We start from the raw sequence: 23,491 nt of genomic DNA on the forward strand, positions 1-23,491 counted from the left end.
TCAAATAATTGTGGTGGTGTTGTCTTTTGTTACCTGATGTTTGAGGAAGTACATCTCAAAAGCATTTAACTAAATTTACTTTTTGCACCACTTCTGACTTAAGTTGTGCTGTTTAGATTGTGCTTGGCCACACTGGCCTGTTGAAAGCATCTAACAAACTGAAGATGGCCTGGCCTGCACTCTACAAAACATCCTGTCGATTAATTAAAGAGAATTTCTCTTGTTTACTTGTTGGTGTCATTGCACATCTATTTTAAATATTTGAAAATGGCTAAATAGTTACTGGTATGACTTCAAATGTTAGAAACTTATAGGATTTGATCCATTATAGTCAACAGGTGATGTTGCAACAGTGCCACCTTCTTACATTTCCCAGTACAAATATTCAATGCATTTTGAGATTGTCATTGAGTATTATGATATGGTGTTTATTTTACAAAAATGCATTAAACATTGATTATAAACTATTAATTTTCCAAAAGGGCATCAGACTGTGGAGAAATAAGAGAAGACTAATTTCAGGACCTGAACTTGCAACGTTCAGTTGCAATTGATGTACAAGGTGAGCTATTGGGAGATATGTGAAAGAGTGGATTCAGTCTATTTAAAGAATTGAAAAATCTAAAGTTTGAAGGGGAAAAAAATAAGAATGTAGAATATATATGGCATTTCTAATTCATTATACTGACACGCCATGATATAGGGCTGAGCTTGATTTGCTGGGTTTGGCAAAGTTTGTTTGGAGTCATTTTAATGGTTTGTATTTGAATTAATATTAGCCCGACTGAGAAACATATTTGTTCTCATTCAGATTGAATTAGACAGGTACATTGTGTTATTAGTGTGGTTGTAGTCCTGGGGAGTGGGTAAACGTATTTATTGTAGATAAACTTGATTTGTGAATGGCCAAATGCTAGGGTAGGAAGGCCATCAAATAAAACAAGATTTTAGTCCATTGAAAGATTTTTTTGAATTTAAGGGTTAAGGATGATAACCTTATCCGCTGTGAAATAGATAAATGATGGTATTTACAATCTTGTGACTATCAAAGTCATTGAATTGGTTTAAAGCTGGGGACTCGGGAGTTAAGATTTCAGAAGCTCAATAAAAAACACTGGTGTCTGACATGACAAGAAAGACGCCACAGTACCGCCTGCAGTGACAGCTTTGGCCAGTAGGAGGGCTTGGAGCTGCTGCGAGTAGCTAACTTGTTGCGCATGCGTGTGAACTGCGTCTAGATCCAGGAAGGACTGCAAGAAAAGAGACCAGACCCCTATGGACCAGACACGCAGGGAAATACACATCACGAGAACAGAAGTAAAATAATCCAGAATAAACAATATAAAGGAGGAAAACACAGGACGGAGGGGAATATAAACTTCAGCCAGGTAGGCCTGTGTCTGGTTTGATGCAACATGGTTACTGTTTGTTAACTATACCGTATGCTAACGTATTGGAATACAGTTTACAGTTTACAGTTTAGGCATTTAGCAGACGCTTTTAATCCAAAGCGACTTACAATAAGCAAATAACATCACAATAATAAACAAGATAATATGTCAGAACATCATCAACAATATAACAAATGCAAATGGATATCTATCTAGAAAAAACACAGTAATAGTCTAGACTAGCGCATAGGCCTATAAACAAACAAAAAAAAGACTACCTTTCTTCTGTTAAAACAATAACGAATGAAAGGCAGATATACAAGCTCACAACGCGCCGCTAAGCAAGCACCACTTTATGAGCTTGTAGATCGGCTATTTTCACTACTACTTGTACATTTGTGTTCTTGGGTTTCTTCGTGCAATTCAATTGCAACAAATAATTCAATGCGTTTATTTTAAAAGTCCAAGCTGCCGTTCGCCTGCTCCGTCCGCGGCTATAGTCTCTTATTTTGAAAGCCGCTCACGACCTTTTGATATTTACCCGGAAGTGTTAAAGCGTACACAGTAATGGCGGATCGATCATAGAATAGGGATCGATGCCTTTCAGTTTGTACCATTTTAGCGAAAATCCAATGCCATCCTTCCCAGCCAGCACGCCCACATGGGTCCCGCATGGGTACAGGGTGGGCTTCCCTACATGGGCCCCATGTGGGAATGTCCGCGGTTTCCACAAGGGTCCCTTGTGGGTTAGCCCACGTGGGATCTGTGTGGGTTCTACATGGGCCCGGGGTGGGCCCCACCTCGGCTAATTTATATGGGACCCAGGTGGGAACCACTTGGGCTAGCCCACGTGGGCTCAACGTGGGTTCTACATGGGCGCTGGGTGGGCCCCACCTCGGCAAATTTATATGGGACCCATGTGGGAACCGCCTGGGCTAGCCCACGTGGGTTCTATGTGGGAATGTCCGCGGTTTCCACAAGGGTCCCTCGTGGGTTAGCCCACGTGGGCTTAACGTGGGTTCTACATGGGCGCTGGGTGGGCCCCACCTCAGCTAATTTATATGGGACCCAGGTGGGAACCACTTGGGCTAGCCCACGTGGGCTCAACGTGGGTTCTGCAGGGGCCCTGGGTGGGCCCCACCTCGGCAAATGTATATGGGACCCAGGTGGGAGCCGCTTGGGCTAGCCTGTGTGGGCTCTAGGTGGGTTCTACATGGGCCCTGGTTGGGCCCCACCTCTGCAAATTTGTATGGGACCCAGGTGGGAGCCGCTTGGGCTAGCCTGTGTGGGCTCTAGGTGGGTTCTACATAGGCCCTGGTTGGGCCCCACCTAGGCAATTCTATGCGGGAACCATAGGGGATAAACGTGGGATCCAAGTGGGTTCAACCTTGCTCCTAGGAAGATTTTAATGGTAGACTAAAACAGTGTTTGACATGAACTGTGTTAATTATTGAAACACCTGAAATACATTTTGGATGAAAATAGACAATATACTGTATATTTGACAACGTTTATTACAAAAATAAACAAGATAATAAAATACGATATAGATAAAGATAGCAGCAGCATGAAGGCAAACAGATCAAATGTGCAAGTGTACATACAGTACATCAGTGGTTCTCAACCTGTGGGTCGGGACCATAGACTGTGGTCGGGACCCCCAGGGGGGTCCCCAAATTATTTTGGGGGGGTCCCCAGATGATTAACTTAATGTGCAACATTGTTTTCTCACTCAACAGTAAACAATCCAACATGAAATGTAAGTGTATAGAGGGCATATGCACATTTCTAAAGTGACAATTTAGGACTTTTTAATACCTCTAGAGGCAAGAATTGTGAAAATAGCCGATCTACATGCTCACAACGCCTCAGGTTGCGAGGCGTTGTGAGCAATGTAGATCTGCTATTTTCACAATAGAACCGTGTATATACAAAAAAAAGAATTTTACTGGGGGTCCCCAGTTCAAATATGATTATTTTGGGGGTCTTGACCAGAAAAGGTTGAGAACCACGGCAGTACATTAAAGAAAACACTTGAAATGCAAAAAGAGATATTGCTCCACAGATTGCTAACAGAACAAAATAAAGGATAAAAATTTTCCAAAAACATAAATTGCGTAAGAGGTGCATCAAAATCTTGAATTTTGTAACAAAACTGTTTTAGGGCATAGGTTTTCTGGAATCCAGTGTTCATTCATGTTGCATTCATCATCTGGGTCCGTTGTGCTTGTGGGTGTTTTTTTTTAGCCAACCACAGGGGAGGGAGAGAGAGAGTTTGTCTATTGGGGTGGCACATCACCCAGTTCTTTTTCTGTTGTATAGTCCTTACACTCGGTTGCAGCAATCCAGTCGAGTGTGTCATTGTCTAGGTCATGATCATTCTCGGCCATGATCACCATTCAGTGGCTGGTATATAGGGAAGCTGATCATCACATGCTACACAGTCTGTGATGGATCCTGTGCTGCACTGAAACGTCCCACACCTGTCCTCAGCTGATTGAGGGTTGTCCACTCCTTACAGGGGAGGTGCTGGTCAGGAAAATCTGTGAGATCCTTGATGAATTGGTGAAGCCTGGATGGTTCCGCTGCCTTCCACTGTTCTGTCCATCTTGCCTTCACCCAGGAAGCCTTATCTCCCACATGGCAATTCCTGAGTTTATGACAAAAGTCAAAGAAAGGAAAAGCCACAAGATATGAATGTAAAGTAGTAGTCATTCTATCTTTAAACACACTTACACTGGCGTCACCAGGAATGAGATTTTAGTAGGCGAAATGCCAGCCGAAATGCCAGTGAAGTGAGCTTGTAGATCGGCTATTTTCAAATGGACAAAATGTATAGGGCTGAAGAGATTAATGTAGGCCTATGTTTTATAGCCTAATAATATTCTAAATAAGTAACTAGTAACTAAAGTCCAATAGTGTAGTATACAGGAGGAGACATCATTTGGTGAGTGTGTGCACATTTGATTCTTTGTAAAGCCAGGTGACGATGACCCAAAGTAAACCCCCGTCACCCAATGGAAACAATAGCAAAAATTTGCATCTCTATAAGCAAGTTGAGTAGGCTATCAGCTGCCTACTGTCTACGTGCCTGCTGACTGTGGACAAACTTGTTTTGAATTCTCAATGTTTACAGGCCAAGGACCCCTAGTTGAGAGAGATGAAGCAGGGACCAACACCTTTTCCTTGCTTCCATATAGTTTCATCATGACAGGAAAATCATCATTGTATTTTGGATCCATGTCAATTTGTGTTTCAGATATTTAACCACTTGAACAGTCAATACTTAATAAAGTTGACATTTCACTCGGCACTTGGTCTGCTCTTTTCCCTCTCTATAAAACCTCTTTGCCCAAATGTCTGATCTACAAGCCTTGCACTGCGAGGCGTTGTGAGCTTGTAGATCTGCTATTTTTGGCTCAAGTTCTTCAACAAATCTGCCCCTTCCACTAGTTAGCTGCAGCTATATGCTGTCACATTCAACTTCAGTTTTTTCCACACAACATTTAAGTTAGCCAAGCATTATGTAAGTTTATATTACCATTGTCACTTATGGGGTACTTCATTGTCTGTCTGTAGTTCGAAGCCTCTGCTTTTCAGGTTTGTGTTGAGCACATTTTCTTCATGAAAGAGGGAACAAAAGAGATTTCAAAAGTTAAAGCAATGTAAATGTCAATGTAGGCCTACACATATTTGAGGAGGGGAAAAAAGTTATGTTCTGGCCCACCTTTAAGCATCTGGCTGCACTAAATACTTAAATGCTCTGCACACAACTCTGACAAAACATTGCCAATTTACAAGCTCATAACATATGTGCTGTGATGCTTCATTAGCTAGTAGAACTGCTATTTTTGTGGGTTTGCCCAGAATAGGGACACTATAGGGTACATTAACCAACATATACAGTAGGCTACATTAAAACATAATATATAACAATATTGGCCTGTCTAAATCCATGGTTTGAAATAATTGGTTGCAATGTGATAACTAGAGCATAAAACATGTAACTTGTTGTTTAAAGATAATGTCCTTATAGTTAAGTTGACAAAAACAACAAACCTTGAGTTAAAACTAGGCTAGTCTCTAGGCTAGTTTGAGAAGATTTTAGAATATAGATTAGATAATGAGGTTACTTACCACATACTTTTGGATTTTTTTAAGGTCCATTCGTGGAACCTCTCATGAAGTTCCTCACTCTCAAATGACAAAGAAAAAGAGATTCAGTTTGAAAAAGTCTGGGAAGGACAGTGATTGGCTAGACGGTCAATAGCACCTACATGTGAAATCACCCTGTATTCACATGGTAATGAGAGTCTTGGTTTGGTCTACTCACTGTGCCTGCCTGCCTGCCTGCCTGCCTGCCTGCCTGCCTGCCTGCCTGCCCCTGCCTTTTTGAACAAAATGAATCAAGTAGAATGTGGTGTTGTAGCCTAGCGTAGCGAGACTATATACTAATGCAGCTAACTAAATGCAATATTAGGTGGATTGTTTAGCTCTGCTAGGCTATTGGTGTTGTACAAAGCAGCTATAACTAGCAGCACATAAAGCAAAGTCCAAAGTCTGGCCAATCGTGGAACACCGACAGATTGTGTATGGCCTGAGGCTTTTCTCCTAAAATGTTTATAACCACACATAATAACTACAGTTTTGCAGTGGAATGCGTTGTGATCTTGTAGATTGGCATATTTGAGTGTGGATTTGACCAGGAGTCTGCTTAACTTATTTTAATGAATATAATGTAAGTGGGGCGGCATAGCTCAGGGGTAGAGAAACCGTTATTAGAGCACGAAGGGTTCCCCAAGGGTTCCCAGTTCGAATCCGGGCTCCCCCTGAGTTAATGTCGAAGGTTCCTTGGGCAAGACTCTGAACCCCACATTGCTCCCGGTGAGTAGGTTGGTGCCTTGCATGGTTTCCTCCGCCACCGGTGTATGAATGTGTGCGTGAATGGGTGAATGTAATGCACAATCTCTGTAAAGCGCTTTGGATAAAAGCGCTATATAAATGCACCATTTACCATTTACCAATGTAATGTTGTCGAATGTTGTTTTAGGAGCATATGAACAAAATAGAAATAATGAAATTAATGTTTTTCCTACTACCACCAGACAGGTTAAAAGCACACGCACGCACGCACGCACGCACGCACGCACGCACGCACGCACGCACGCACACACACACACACACACACACACACACACACACACACACACACACACACACACCACCAGTGGTCCTTTATTATTATTATTATTATTACCCTTATTAATATTATGAATAACCTGTGTATAGATATTTTGGTCAAGCTGTTGTTAATAACTAGGCTACTCTTGGTTGGTCCATATGGAAATATGTAAAGGAAATATGTTTTTCCCCCACTGCCTAAGCCAAAATTCACAGCAAAAGAAAATGAAACTGGGTAATGATAAAAAAAAATACACCAATGTAGGAACTGCAGGGATTGAAGCTTGAAGTGTATGAAAATGTATGTAGACCAATGTGGGAACCACGTGAGCCAGCCCACTTCCATCCCATGCACAGTTATCCCACATGTAGCCCATGTGGAAACCATGTGGGCCAGCCCACTTCCAACCCATGCCCAGTTAGCCCACATGTAGCCCATGCAGGAACCATGTGGGCCAGCCCAATTCCACCCCATGCCCAGTTAGCCCACATGTAGCCCATGCCTGAACCACGTAGGCCAGCCCACTTCCATCCCATGCTCAGTTAGCCCACATGTAGCCCATGCGGGAACCACGTGAGCCAGCCCACTTCCTTCCCATGCCCAGTTATCCCACATGTAGCCCATGCGGGAACCACGTGGGCCAGCCCACTTCCATCCCATGCCCAGTTAGCCCACATGTAGCCCATGCGGGAACCATGTGGGCCAGCCCATGTCCATCCCATGCCCAGTTAGCCCACATGTAGCCCACGTGGGAACCACCTTGTCCAGCCCACTTACATCCCATGCCCAGTTAGCACACATGTAGCCCATGCGGGAACGACGTGGGCCAGCCCACGTCCATCCCAGGTCGTTAGCCCACATGTAGCCCATGCGGGAACCATGTGGGCCAGCCCATGTCCATCCCATGCCCGGTTAGCCCACATGTAGCCCATGCGGGAAACACGTGGCCCAGCCCACTTCCATCCCATGCCCACTTAGCCCACATGTAGCCCATGCAGGAACCACGTGGGCCAGCCCATGTCCATCCCATGCCCAGGTAGCCCACATGTAGCCCATGCGGGAACCACGTGGGCCAGCCCATGTCCATCCCATGCCCAGTTAGCCCACATGTAGCCCATGCGGGAACCATGTGGGCCAGCCCATGTCCATCCCATGCCCAGTTAGCCCACATGTAGCCCATGTGGGAACCACTTGGGCCAGCCCACCTCCATCCCATGCCCAGTTATCCCACACGTAGCCCACGTGGGAACCACTTGGGCCAGCCCATGTCCATCCCATGCCCAGTTAGCCCACACGTAGCCCATGTGGGAACCATGTGGGAAAGCCCACTTCCAACCCATGCCCAGGTATCCCACATGTATCCCACGTGGGACCCATGTAATTTGCCCACATCAAGCCCATGCCCACGTGGTACCCAAGTAGCCCAACTCGTACCCATGCGGGACCCATGTGGGCGTGCTGGCTGGGTTGGCATCAAAAGTGTTTTTGGGAGAAAATGGACATCAAAGATGAGAAAGACCGTTGGCTTCCATGTTAAGGGATCACTATTGTGTGCACGTGGATGCGCGATGATGAATCGGTGAGTCCTAGCCTGGGGCTAGCCTAGATACTAATGCATCTAGCTAACTAACTAACTGTAGTATCCCTAGTACCTTGTTTTAATATTGGTTGGGATGTCTAGCTCAGCTAGGCTAGGTCCAGCCCTTGCCAGCTTTATTGTATATACAGTATATTTCGCAAGTATTCGAAGGATCGGCACTATAAATACTCGAGTATATTTTGCGATATCAATCAAAACAATATATATATATATATATATATATATATATATATATATATATATATATATATATATATATATAACGCTCCCTCATACGACGGTGACGCTCGGACGCTACACAGTGTACCTATGTTCCCCAGGTTCTATGTTCCCCACTTTCTTACCACCTAACCCTAACCATAACCTCACTAAACTAATGCTTGAGGTGGGGAGTGTGATGATTAACTATAGCCACAAGGTGTCGCAAGTGAGGTAGGACTGCTCAATCTATATGTAGGCAAGAACAAAGACAGGAAGGCAGTTCATGTAGGCCTAGAGATCACCATGCAAACATGTCTACCCTGTTTGATTTGAATAAAGAAACCTGCAGTTAAAGTACAAGATGAAGATGATAAAAATAAATTGGATAAAGTGCTCGAAAAGTTTGACGCTCATTGCTCTCCAAAGAAGAACGAGACCTATGAAAGATATGTATTTCGTTCTCGAATGCAGCAACAGCGTGAGCCTTTTGACAGTTTCCTCACAGATCTGAAGCTAAAAGCACAGACATGTAACTTTGAGAATCTGAGGGACTCCATGATCCGGGACCAGATCGTCTTCGGCGTGGAGGATAAAAAACTCAGGGAGAGGCTATTGAGGGAAACGGAGCTGACAATGGATGGAGCCATAAAGATCTGCCATGCAAGTGAGCTGTCCCAAATGCATGTCAAGACATTCAGCGAAACAGGGACATACAGCACTGCCATCGTGAGTGACAACTCTGTGTGCACAATATCAAGAGGTGGAAAAAGACGCACACAGATGCGACCTGCACAGCAGCAGATGAGCGACACCACATTCCACTGCAAGCGGTGTGGTTCACAGCACAGACCCAGACAGTGTCCAGCCTTTGGTAAGCAATGCTCTAACTGCCAGGGCAAGAATCACTTTGCTAAACAATGTTTCTCAAAAGGAAAAGAGAGAAAGAAAGGCAAATCTGTATATGTAGTGGATGATGACACTGATCTGAGTGATTCATTTTTCGTTGGCATGGTGAACTGTGAAGATGAGCCTGTAAAAGAGGTTAATGCTATTAAGCAAGATAAATGGATTGCACCACTGCAGATCAATGGAACTTTGGTCACCATGAAGCTAGATACTGGTGCAAAGGCAAATTTGATCAGCATGTCAGATATCCAAGAACTGAAAGAAAAGCCAAAAATACAGAGAAAGACACTTGCACTGAAAGACTATAATGGAAAAGGAATTGACAGTCTAGGAACATGTAAACTGAAAGTAACTGTCAAAGGCAAAGTGCACCACCTACTGTTCTCTGTTGTGGCTGAAGAACGTGATTCCCTGCTGGGTGATAAATCCTGTGAAGATTTGGGGCTGGTGAAAAGAGTGTATCGCATCAACACAGCTGTAAATGAACTAAATGACTCTGTGGACACCATTGTACAGAACTTTGCAGAAGTCTTCAGGGGTCTAGGTTCATTGCCATTTACATACAAAATACAGCTGAAAGAAAATGCACAGCCAGTTGTGCATGCTGCACGACGAGTCCCAGCTCCACTCAAAGACAGCCTGAAGAAAGAGCTGGACAGGATGACAACATTGGAAGTGATCAAAAAGATTGAGGAACCAACAGACTGGGTCAACTCCATGGTCTGTGTGAAGAAAAAGAATGGAGACCTGAGACTATGTATGGATCCAAAAGATCTCAATGAGAACATTAAGCGTGAGTACTATCAAATTCCAAAGCGTGAGGAGATCACCAGGGAGATGGCGGGCGCCAGATACTTTTCAAAGCTTGACGCATCACAAGGTTTCTGGCAGCTGAAGCTAGATGAGTGCAGCACCAAATACTGTACCTTTAATACGCCTTTCGGGAGATACTGTTTCCTGAGGCTCCCATTTGGAATAATCTCTGCTTCAGAAATCTTTCACAGAGCAGTGGAACACATCATTGAAGGACTGGAAGGTGTGAGAGCCTATGTTGATGACATCATTATCTGGGGCTCCACAATCCAGGAGCATAATGATCGGCTGATAAAAGTGATGGAGAGAGTGAAAAAGTTTGGACTAAAGCTCAACCAAAAGAAGTGTCAGTTTGGAGTTCAAGAAATTGTCTTCCTGGGAGACAAACTCTCTGCACAGGGTGTTGAGCCTGACCAAGAAAAGATATGTGCCATACAGAGCATGCCAAGGCCCACAGACAAAGCAGGTGTGTTGCGCATCATGGGTATGCTGAATTTCATTGGCAAATTCATTCCCAACTTATCAGTCAAAACATCCTGCATCCGTGAGCTCCTGCGCAAAGAAAATCTGTTTGAATGGACAGCCAAGCATGAGAAAGAGTGGAAAAATCTCAAGCAGACGCTGACCACTGCACCTGTATTAACTTTCTTTGACCCATCAAAACAGATCAAGGTGTCAACAGATGCATCAAAAGATGGAATAGGTGGAGTTCTCCTACAGGCTGAAGGTGAGCACTGGAAACCGGTGGCCTATGCATCCAGAACTATGACAGAGACTGAATGCAGATATGCTCAAATCGAAAAAGAGTGCCTGAGTTTGGTGTTTGGCCTGGAGAAGTTTCACAGCTACATATATGGCCTACCCACCTTCACTGTGGAGACAGATCATCGACCATTAGTAGCCATCATCAGAAAGAACTTAAATGACATGTCACCAAGAATTCAACGTCTCATGATGAAGATGCTGAGATATGACTTTGAGTTAATATATACACCTGGAAAGCACCTGATAATTGCCGACGCGCTCTCGAGAGCAGCCACAAACAGCTGTGAGAGCACAACAGATGAAGATGTTCAGTGCCATGTGAACATGGTATCTGCTGCACTGCCTGTGTCAGACAAAAAGTTGAAAGAAGTGGCTGAGGAAACGGCAAAAGACACAGAGCTGCAGCATGTTATGGAAAATATGCAGAATGGATGGCCTGTAGGTTCCTGCCCACTATTCTACCACAACAGAGGTGAGCTGAGTGTTGTGGGTGGACTGTTGCTGAAGCAAAACAGAATAGTCATTCCACACAAATTGAGACAGGATCTGCTACAGAGAATCCATGAAGGTCATCTCGGTGTCGAGAAATGTAAAAGAAGGGCAAGAGACACAGTGTACTGGCCTGGAATTAACAAGGACATCGAAAGAATGATCAGCAGATGTGAAACATGCCAGAAGCATAGAAACAAGCAACCCAAAGAGCCTATGGTGTTAGCTGATGTGACAACAGCACCATGGCATAAAGTCGGAATGGACTTGTTTCATCTGAAGGGGAAAGATTATCTTGTGGTCATTGACTATTACTCAAACTTCCCTGAAATGGCATTACTTGCAAACACATCATCAAGCTGTGTCATCACACATGTCAAGTCCATCTTTTCTAGACAAGGCATAGCTTTTGTCGTCCAAAGTGACAATGGCCCCTGTTTCAACAGCAAAGAATGGCAAAGATTTGCAGAACAGTATAATTTCAAGCATGTGACATCTAGCCCACTGTATCCACAGTCAAATGGGAAAGCTGAAAAGGGAGTCCACATTCTAAAGCAGCTGCTGAAGAAAGCTGCTGACAGTGACTCTGATCCATACCTGGCTTTACTCAGCTACAGAGCAACACCACTGGAGTGCGGACTGTCACCTGCTGAGCTGCTGATGAATAGAAAGCTGCGTACTACACTACCATGCATTTCAAAGGAAACATCTAAACATCTGAAACTGGACCAGAAGCTACTACAGCAGAAGAAAAGGCAAAAGTCATTCTATGACAGAACAGCAAAACTGCTTCCACCACTGTCAAGCAATGACACTGTCAGAATTGAAGAGCCTGGTGGATGGAAAACCAAAGCCACTGTTCTTCAAGAAGTAGCTCCACGATCATTCACTGTGAGGACAGAGGAAGGACAAATCTTCAGACGCAATCGCCGCAGTCTTCTCAAAACACCAGAGACTGAAGAGCTCAGTGAGGCCCAGACTGAGTCTGAGTCCATCCCTCCACCTACCACAGATTCTCAAACAACACCACCTGTACAACACACTGCTTCTCCTCTACCCCCTGTACTCAGGAGATCCACAAGAGAAAGCAAAAAGCCTGACAGACTGATCTTGTGATTTTTTTTAAGTGCATTGAAAAAAGAAAAAAAAAATGTAAAAAAGAAGGAGAAAAAGAAAAAAAAAAAAGTAAAAAAAAAAAAAAAAAACATTGTGAAATTAAAGGTTATGTGATGTCTAGATTGTCTAGATTTAGTGCAGGGTAGGAAAGTCAGATTACTTACATTTCTTAAAATTGCTGACTACTTCATTTATGCTGACTAACTCATGCTAAGCGTATTAATAGTATTCATAGTCCTAGTGATGTGCGTAGAACTGTGCTTAGTATTATTAAGTGTGCCTGCTATGCAATAGCAGAACACTTATTGTAATCCGCCATACTTAAGTCAGTCAGTCAGTCAGTCAGTCAGTCAGTAAGTAATGTTCTTGCAAATTTCTGCTCGTAATAACTGCCGCACAATTTACGCCACCGCCGCAATATATACATCAAAACGTGCGGCTCGGCCGGGAATGGTGTGCTATTACTTTTCTTTCCGATCCGCGTTACCATTGCGACGTAATTCGCAAAAAACGACGCCAAAAAACCCCATTCACTTAGAATGGGGGAAATTTCGGCACGTAATAACTGCCGCACGATTTACGCCACCCCCGCAATATACACATCAAAACGTGCGGCTCGGCCGGGAATGGTGTGCTATTACTTTTCTTTCCGATCCGCGATACGATTGCGATGTAATTCGCAAAAAACGACGCCCAAAAACCCCATTGACTTAGAATGGGGGACTCCGAAAAAAAAACAGAAACTTTGGCGCCACATAACTCTGCCGGTTACACCCCGCCATTCCGAAACACCGCTATTCCGAACGTTGACTTCTAACCCTAACCCTACCCCTAACCCTAACCCTAACCCTAACCCTTACCCTAACCCTAACCCTAACCCTAACTAACCCTAACCCTACCCCTAACCCTACCCCTAACCCTAACCCTAACCCTAAACCTAACCCTAACCCTGCTTCGGAATAGCGGTGTTTCGGAATGGCGGACCGTTGCCAACTCTGCCATACTTTTGCCTAGCAACGTGATTTAAACTTTAAAATGCACACACAACTTTGGTCTTTTTCCGGCCAATAGGGATGAGCTGTAATTGATTAAGCCCCGCCCCCTCTGTAACAGGAAGTGCCTCTATAACTCATGAACCGTTTGTCGTACAGACTCGCGGCTGGTGTCATAATTTTTTTTTTTCTCAAAATTTTTTTTTCTCAAAATTTTTTTTTCTCAAAAATTTTTTTTTCTCAAAAATTTTTTTTTCTCAAAATTTTTTTTTTCTCAAAATTTTTTTTCTCAAATTTTTTTTTTCTCAAAATTTTTTTTTTCTCAAAAATGTTTTTTTCTCAATTTTTTTTTTCTCAAAATTTTTTTTTCTCATTTTTTTTTTCTCAAAACATTTTTTTTCTCAAAACATTTTTTTCTCAATTTTTTTTTCTCACATTTTTTTTTCTCAATTTTTTTTTTCTCAAATTTTTTTTTTCCTCAAAAAAATGTTTTTTTCTCAAAAAACTTTTTTTTTTCCTCAAAAAACGTTTTTTTTCTCACAAAACTGTCGTTAAAGTGCGACCCGTGATAACGGCCAAAAATGCGCCAAAACGCCACTAATTAGTCGAAATGGCTGACTTCCTGTTTGGTTTCTGATTGGCTGCTGGCCTTGTGACGTGGGTAGAGCTGCGAGGGCCCGGTCATCGCTGCTTGCAGCTTTAATTCATTAATCGTCCATGACCTTAATTGGGGCCTATTTCGCCAAACAGGAAGTGCCCCTCACCAAACAGGAAGTGACCCTTGATCTCGTGAACCGTTTGTCATACAGACACGCGGGTTGCGTCAAATGACAAGATTAAGAGTCCTTAAACTTAATTGGGGCCTATTTCGCCAAACAGGAAGTGCCCCTCACCAAACAGGAAGTGACCCGTTTTCTCGTGAACCGTTTGTCGTACAGACATGTGGGTGGTGTCATATGAAGAACAATAATGTTAACGTTTATGCAAAAAAATGCTAATGTTAATAACGCTAATGCTAACACCAACCGCTACACAAGGTTGCACAGACTTAGCGAGCTGCAGGCACACTTAAAATTTCTTAGAAATTTTCTTTTCTAGTTTGCATTATTTGCTACTTCACAGAAAGGGGGATGTGATGATTAACTATAGCCACAAGGTGTCGCAAGTGAGGTAGGACTGCTCAATCTATATGTAGGCAAGAACAAAGACAGGAAGGCAGTTCATGTAGGCCTAGAGATCACCATGCAAACATGTCTACCCTGTTTGATTTGAATAAAGAAACCTGCAGTTAAAGTACAAGCTCATCATTGTCTCAACGAACAGAACAGGGAGGTTGGACGTTACATGTCTCCTTTCCGACATGTCTCCATTCAGAGTTCAGACACTAACCCTATCTCTTACCCTAACCCCCCCATGGAAGTGTTGCCACTCCGACAATAAGAAGTCACTGTCGGAATGGAGATATGTCTGAATGGAGACATGTTCCCATGTCTCCATTCAGACATATCTCCATTCCGACAGTGACTTCTTATTGTCGGAGTGGCGACACTCCCATGGGCCTAAGGTTTAGGGTTAGGGTTAGAGATAGAAGCAAGAAAAGACCAGTTTTGATCACATTCACATTTGAGTCAATTATGAAGCGATTTCGAAAATTAAAACGTCTCCATGTTGCTTGGGAAGTCTACAATCTTCCATGACAAATGTCTGTATTATGTCCCTGTAAATATTTAAATGTTCGCTAATTTAAAATAGCCGATGTACAGTACTACAAGGATGTATTGAAGACAACAATATGATGAGATGTTTGTTTTCAGCTGTGAAATGCTGTCCGCAGCTTACAGTTGCAAGTCTTAGTCTTTTGAATAACACACGATTTTGTCTTAGTCTTCTGAAATTGTTTTTGTCTAGTCTTGTTTTAGTCGACTACATTTTTTAGTCTTAGTCTTATGGGAGTAGTCTTAGACTTTTAGTCTTTGTCTTTTAGGAGAAAGTTTTTTAGGCTAAATATAACCATATTGTGAACAAGACATTGTCTTCTGCTGGTCGTTACTTGGTTAAAATAAACCATAAAATATGTATTTGGCTTTAGTTTCATTGCAGTTACATACCAGTGTTAATTTTTACAGCCATTAGTCTCAGATGTAGATTTAGTCATAGTCTTTTGATTAACACAAATAATAGTCTTAGTCTTCTGAAATTGTTTTAGTCTAGTCTTATCGACAAAATATCAAAATCTTGTAGTCTCTTATTAGTCTTAGTTGACAAAATTAACACTGCTTGCTATTAACCCATTTAGTCCTGAACACATTATGACGCAATATTTTATGCTTTAAATATTTAAAAATAGCAGATATACAAGCTCACAGCGCGGCACTAAGTGCCGTGCTGCGAGCTTGTAGATCTGCTATTTTTTTTAAATCGTGAAAATTTGAATTTTGTCCCGATTCTATAAGTGTCTTTTGAATCCTTCTAAGATTTTTTTGAAAAACCTGGCTCCGAGTGCCGCGCTGTGAGCTTGTATATCTGCTATTTTTCACTGGTTAAAGCAGTCAATAATTCTAGGCCTAAATTTGACATTTAAGGTAAATTACTTTTCTGTTTGAATGTATACATTCATTCACTGGCCTGGTTTGTCCCACAGGCCTTTTAAGTCAGAGATTTGTTTACACTGTATCTCGAATCAGATATATTAAAGACTGAAAGTCTGGTTCCCTTGGGCAGTGGTTCTCAACCGGTGGTGGGTCCCCAAATTATTTGGGGGGTCCCTAGATGAATAACTCGGATGTGCAACATTGTTTTCTCACTCGACAGTAAACAAGTTTTAACTGTATGGAGGGTTTAACTATGCACATTTCTGAAGTGACAATTTAAGGACGTTAATACCTCTTCAGGGTGAGGGGGTCCCCAGTTAAAAATGTCAGGTCGTGGCCTGAAAAGGTTGAGAAACACAGCCCAAGGGGAATCTCTGACAGCTGCTAAAAGCTGGTGTAACTTTAAAAACGTTTACTGAAAACTATTTTCACTAAACAATCTGCTTCATGTAGCATGTTAGGGGTCTTGTATGGGTCGTACATCTGTTTAACTGTTGTTGTGTGTGTTTTAACAGCAATAACATGCAGCTTTGTGTGGGACTTCTCAACCCGAGACTGAAGGCGTACTCCAAGCACGGTATTGAAATCTCTTTCAATTCTAATACCTCAACTAAAATGTAATAACCTCTACAACTAGAGGATGAACTGAACCCCTTTGTCTGCGGTTTGCACTGAACACACTTTTCAGCCTTGAAGATCTGGATGTTCTCGATTGCCTTCCTTTTAAAAGGAATACATTCACACCAGACACAACTTGAAGAAACAAAGGTAGCACTTTACAATAATGACCTGTTATAAATCATTTATAAACATTTATAAATCATTTATAAACAGTTTATAGATAAGTAATAAACATGAACAAACTGTTTATTGACATTTGTAAATGTTTACCTAAACATTTATAACTGTTTTAAACATCATTTACATGTTATTAGTAAGGTATTAGTAAGTAGTAAACTAATCATGAATAAACCATTTATCTACATTTGTAAATGCTTACTAAATCATTTATAACCAATGCTAAAATTCACATAATGTGTAGGTAGGAATGCATTTACAAATGTCTGTTAAGGTGACCTCCATGTGTTGTTCATGTTTAATATACGCTTTGTAGATGTTATCAAGAGCCCTAATGTAAAGTGAAGACTATTCATTGCGACCGTGATGTCGCAAGTTACTATAAAAACCTCCACCGGATGTCCGTCTGTCACGTCACGTCACGTCACGCCACGCCACGCCACGCCACGCCACGCCACGCCACGCCACTCTTTTGGCCCTACTCTTATCTCTGGCACCGTTGCCCCTATCCATGCCAAACTTTGCACACACTCCTTGGCTGCCAAACCACAACCTCCGCCCCTGATTTCTCACATGCCCCTCTTCTAGCGCCACCATGAGGTTGCTTATCTCCCAATTAGGGAGTCTTACTGGTTATTTTCATCTGTCTGTTAATGTGGCCTCCTTGTTTGTTCATGGTTATGCTTTGTAAAACATTCCTTAAATATCTATAAATCATTAGTAGATGTTATCAAGAGCCCTAATGTAAAGTGAAGACTATTCATTATTTACAACTGTCTGTTAATGTGGCCTCCATGTTTGTTCATGTTTAGCAGTTTGGAAAGTTTGGCATGGATAGGGGAAACGGTGCCGGAGATAAGAGTAGGGCCAAAAGTGTGACGTGACGTGATGTGATGTGACGTGACGTGACGTGACGGACAGACTGACGGAGGGACTAACAGACAGCCGGGGGAGGTTTTCATAGTAACTTGCAACCTGATGGTCGCAATGAATAGTCTTCACTTTACATTAGGGCTCTTGATAACATCTACAAAGCGTATATTAAACATGAACAAACATGGAGGTCACCTTAACAGACATTCTTAAATGAATTCCTACACATTACATGTGATTTTTAGCATTGGTTATAAATGATTTAGTAAACATTTATGAATGTATTATAAATGATTTGTTCATGATTAGTTTACTACTTACTAATACCTTACTAATAACATGTAAATGATGTTTAAAACAGTTATAAATGTTTAGGTAAACATTAACAAGTGTCAATAAACAGTTTGTTCATGTTTATTACTTATCTATAAACTGTTTATAAATGATTTATAAATGTTTATAAATGATTTATAACAGGTCATTATTGTAAAGTGCTACCGAAACGAAAATATGAATTGATATGCAGCTCCTAGGCTGAACTTGGCAGCAGATACACTTAGGGGTGGTGCAGTCTACAAGCTCACAACACGTCGCATCCGCGACGCGTTCTGAGCTTTTAGATCTGTGCACTCGGATAGTAACTTAGCTACTTGGACTTTTCAGACACAGACAGCTGTGTGTGAACAAACCAGAAGAGAAACGGGTAGTCAGATCGTGTACAGTGATTCTGTAAATTCACGTCTCAACTCGCAGTGATTGAGTGCTGCTATATACAGGTTTTAGTTACAAGACTTGACAGAAAAGGTTATAAAATCGCCTATTTTTTGTTCTTTTTTGACCGCGGTAAGCACACTGACACGGTACGGCGGTTACCGTCCCCAACCCTAGATACACTGTCAATCAAATGTGTGCACTGACAAGTAAACGTTTGACTTTGATTGTAGACTTTTAGCATATCTATGTTAGATAGATATCTACAAGCGCTTGGGGCTTGTGTCCATTTGGGTCCCATGACAACAGAGGAAACCATTGGGAATGTCTTTAGATAAAGACTGCACCGAGTACAACTGCAGATCACAATCATTTGTGTCCTACCCTAACTAAAATTGTCTGTCAGCACCCGACAGGGGCAGCTCCATGTGTCTGCCAAGACTGAGTGACTGGGATGACTGAGTGACTGGAATGAACTGGTGGAAATCTGCCTTGGATTTCTACTTGAATGTTAGACTGTTTTTTGCCTCTACAAGAGTGTGTGTGAACATGAAATGTAATTTCTGTTTAAGATTCTAGTAGCCATTTTAGTGTTTACCTGCTATAGATAAATCCAGTGGCACAAAGAAATGCATAACATTTCCGTGGACTGTAGTTAAGGATTTGTTTTATGCCCATGTATTAATGACCACAAATGACTGACATGATCTTCTCTGCTGTTTTAAAGGTGCGTGACGCCATGGTGAGCCTGGGTGTGCTGCAGGCTCTCAGACACGGACCTGCCCTGTCAGGAGGACCGACTCGTGAGTTCCTTATTGATGAAGGCTCTCCTCAGCTCTTGCTTCTTTGTGGGTTCGGCAGGCAAGATGTCTCTGCTGCCAAGACTGAGTCCGGATTTACACTGCCACATAAATCTAGCCTGAATCAGATCTGTGTCACATCAAAAGTGGAATCGGAATTTAAAAAAATAGTCTAAATCCAGACAGGTCACATGCAGGTCACATGAAATCTGATTTTGAGAAACCACATCCAGAGGTGGTTTCAAATCCGATCCAAATTGGATCTGAGGACATCTGTATTAGAAAGCAATAACCACATCCACCCCATAGAGTTATACGCAAGTCACATGCAAGTCACATCAAACTGTCCATACGTCACTTGCTGCTGCGCGACCCGAGCGCGGAGCTCCAAATGACGTCATTACAGAGCGCGAGTATTTACTATTTTATTACAGCGCGGCACTGAGCACATGAGAAAAACAAGAGAGAAGAGAGAAAACACCTGAGCTAAACGGATAAAACCAGAGAGAAAAGCGAAACACAAGAGTAATGAAAAGAAGGGAGAAAAACAATATTGTAACGTGTGCTTGTTTTTGTTGTTGTCGCCTTTCTGTAATGTCGCATTTCCTGAACATAATCAACGTTATGGTGTAATGACGCCTACGTCGTTACCACGGTAACCAAAGCAGATATGTCGACTAAGTGCAGCTTTGGGCTGCCGCTGTTAAAATCAGATCAGATCTGTGTCACTTGCAAATGCAGTGTGAAAAGTCGGGCCAAAAGATCCGATTTGGGGTGGATAGCACAAAGAAATGCAAACATTTGCATTGACTGTAGTTAACGATTTGAAACTTTACAACTAAAGTGGACACTTGGGTTTTGACATGATCCTTCTCTGGTGTTTTAAAGGTGAGTTGACGCCATGAAGAACCTGTGTGTGCTGCAGGCTCTCAGAGACGGACCTGCCCTGGAAAGACTGTTTGTTGGAGGCCCCCCCGGCACCTGACTGCAGCATCACTGAAGGAGCTCTTGAGGGTCTAGTATTCTGTGGCAGGGACCTCCTGAAGGTCTGCTGAGGAGCGAACAGTTTTTTACAGGATTCTCTCTCTGATGTAGTATGTGTCAGACTTTGGTTACTGGAATAAAAAAAGGGCTACTGATAAACTATTCACAATCAATGACGCTGTACTATGTATTGTCTGGGGCACTTCATTAAAATGTCACATCTTTACCGTACAACTAGGGAACAGTCCTAGACGGGGACATGGAACCGGTTTAGGTGTCGCTGAATGACGTTCTCTGTTTCTCCACAGGAGCCTTCACCCCACAGCCTACACTTTGCTTCCTCCACGACCCACTGGATGGAATTAAAAGGGTGTTTCCTGAGGCAAACACCCGTTGTGGCCTGCTGCGGAGATTGACTCTTCATCTTGTTTATGAAGACTTCAGTGACTTCATGATATTGTGCATCCTCCAGTATCTACAAATTCAATGCTATTGCAACTTTGAAAACCGTCACATCTTGTCTGTAATGCCTTGATGTCTATGGCTGCTGACCTATTGTGACATCACATTCTGTTACATTCATATTGTGACACACATGCCCATATTTGGGGGGGAAAAAATATTTTTTCAACTTGCCAAATGCAACTCGAATCACACTTTCAAATTAATTCCATCCTTTGTGAATTCCGTCCTGGACAGGTGTGGTCGCTTTTAACCCTTGATCGGCTTATTGGGTTTCATTTAATAGTGTTCCAAAGATGTTCTGACCAAGGTACTCAAATGTGTTACTTATAAGTATCAATACTGCAAAGTAGAAATGTCGGATAAAAGTCTCACATTTCAAAATGTACTTAGTAAATGTAAAGGTATGAAAATGTTTTGTAAAAATATCAATACTGCAAAGTAGAAATGATTTGTACAATATTTTTCTAAAATATGTACTTGGGTATATTGTGGCTTGAACTCCACAGAACATGCTGTCAGACAGTGAATTAATAACATTTGTATTTTATTTGTTTCATTTTGGGCTTAGTCTAGACCAGGGGTCTTGACAGCACAATCATCAGTGTATTTTGGATTCATGTCACCTTGTGTTTTCAGATATTTAACCAGTTCAACAGTCAATAGTTAATATACTTGACCTTTCACTCTGTACTTAGTCTGCTCTTTTTCCCCTCTACACAAAACCTTTTTGCCCGAAAATATCCCATCTACAAGCTCACAACGGCTCGTGCTGTGAGTTCAAGTGGTTAATATAAAAAAAGAAGAAAAAAAAAATATTTATAAACAATTGACACACTGGTGAAGACCCCCTGGTCCAGACTAATGATAATTCTAACCCTAAATCCAGTTAGAGAATCTCCCTTGTTTAATTATCATGGTTGTCAATGAAGACTTTATTTTAAATTGAATTTGTTAAAGTTACTGGTATAAAACCTTGTTCAAGCATTCAAAGTTATACAATCCGTTCAAGTTGTGCTGAGAAGTAATGATTTTTAGAAACCAATAGTGCAACAGTGACACCTGCTGACAGTTCCGTTCAATGCATTTTCAGATGATTATTCCTATAACCTATAGTCTGTAATCAGTTTATCATTCATTATGTGTCTCTCTAAGCTATGGTCTGTTTTAGATAAATGTAGTATATATTTATTTAATAAACTATTAGATTTGCATAGGAATGTGAATACATTGGACTCCTCAAGCAAGATTCGACTCGCCATTCGAAGACCATTTGACTTGGGGGGGGGGGGGGGGGGGGGATATATTTATAGATGGATGGCATTTCAAAGGCTTATTGCTTCATGAATCCAATTACAGATGTTGTTATATAAGCCCTATAGGGCAGGGATCTTCAACGTTTTCAGGCCATGGAACCCTCTAAGTGATGTGAAGATGGAGCAGGGACCCCTCCCAGCCAACATGTCCACCTGGGTACCATATGGGCCCAGTGTGGGTAACTGGGTACCAAGTGGGCATGGGCTAGAAGTGGGCAAACTTGGTGGGTCCCATACGGGTTTTTGTGTGGGCTAAGTGGGCATGGGCTTGAAGTGGGCAACTTTGGTGGGTCCCATAAGGGTTTTGTGTGGGCTAAGTGGGCATGGGCTATAAGTGGGCAACCATGGCTGGGTCCCATGAGGGTTACGTGTGGGCTAAGTGGGCATGGGCTATAAGTGGGCAACCATGGCTGGGTCCCATGAGGGTTATGTGTGGGCTAAGTGGGCATGGGTTAGAACTGGTCAACCATGCCTGGGTCCCTTATGGGTTATGTGTGGGCTAAGTGGGCATGGGTTAGAACTGGTCGAACATGCCTGGGTCCCTTATGGTTTATGTGTGGGCTGAGAGGGCATGGGTTATAACTGGTCACGCGTATCTGGGTCCCTTATGGGCTAAGTGGGCATGGGTTAGAACTGGTCTACTATGCCTGGGTCCCTCATGGGTTATGTGTGGGCTAAGTGGGCATGGTTTAGAACTGGTCAACCATGCCTCGGTCCCTTATGGGTTATGTGTGGGCTGAGTGGGCATGGGTTAGAACTGGTCACGCGTGTCTGGGTCCCTTATGGGCTAAGTGGGCATGGGTTAGAACTGGTCTACTATGCCTGAGTCCCTTATGGGTTATGTGTGGGCTAAGTGGGCATGGTTTAGAACTGGTCAGCTATGCCTGGGTCCCTTATGGGTTATGTGTGGGCTTAGTGGACATGGGTTATAACTGGTCACGCATGTCTGGGTCCCTTATGGGCTAAGTGGGCATGGGTTAGAACTGGTCTACTATACCTGGGTCCCTTATGGGTTATGTGTGGGCTAAGTGGGCATGGGTTAGAACTGGTCAACTATGCCTGGGTCCCGTATGGGTTATGTGTGGGCTTAGTGGACATGGGTTATAACTGGTCACGCATGTCTGGGTCCCTTATGGACTAAGTGGGCATGGGTTAGAATTGGTCAACTATGTCTGGGTCCCTTATGGGTTATGTGTGGGCTAAGTGGGCATGGTTTAGAACTGGTCAGCTATGCCTGGGTCCCTTATGGGTTATGTGTGGGCTTAGTGGACATGGGTTATAACTGGTCACGCACGTCTGGGTCCCTTATGGGCTAAGTGGGCATGGGTTAGAACTGGTCAGCTATGCCTGGGTCCCTTATGGGTTATGTGTGGGCTGAGTGGGCATGGGTTATAACTGGTCACGCATGTCTGGGTCCCTTATGGGCTAAGTGGGCATGGTTTAGAACTGGTCAACTATGCCTGGGTCCCATATGTGTTATGTGTGGGCTAAGTGGGCATGG

At 42.7% G+C, this 23,491-nt stretch overlaps 1 long non-coding RNA gene across 2 annotated transcripts; it reads left to right on the forward strand.

Annotated features, from left to right (window-relative positions):
* Positions 1 to 1,255: 1,255 nt before the first annotated feature.
* On the forward strand, positions 1,256 to 20,815 carry LOC308293379. Of its 2 annotated transcripts, none has more exons than XR_013962457.1 (4): positions 1,256 to 1,388; positions 16,562 to 16,623; positions 19,156 to 19,231; positions 20,117 to 20,815. It is a non-coding gene; the product is annotated as an uncharacterized lncRNA (long non-coding RNA). The 2 variants fall into 2 exon arrangements; XR_013962458.1 differs by lacking the exon at positions 1,256 to 1,388 and adding an exon at positions 8,048 to 8,152.
* The last annotated feature ends 2,676 nt before the right edge of the window (positions 20,816 to 23,491 follow it).

This window comes from Nannobrachium achirus, assembly GCF_963921795.1.
Source record: "Nannobrachium achirus genome assembly, chromosome: 1".
Classification (NCBI taxonomy): domain Eukaryota; kingdom Metazoa; phylum Chordata; class Actinopteri; order Myctophiformes; family Myctophidae; genus Nannobrachium; species Nannobrachium achirus.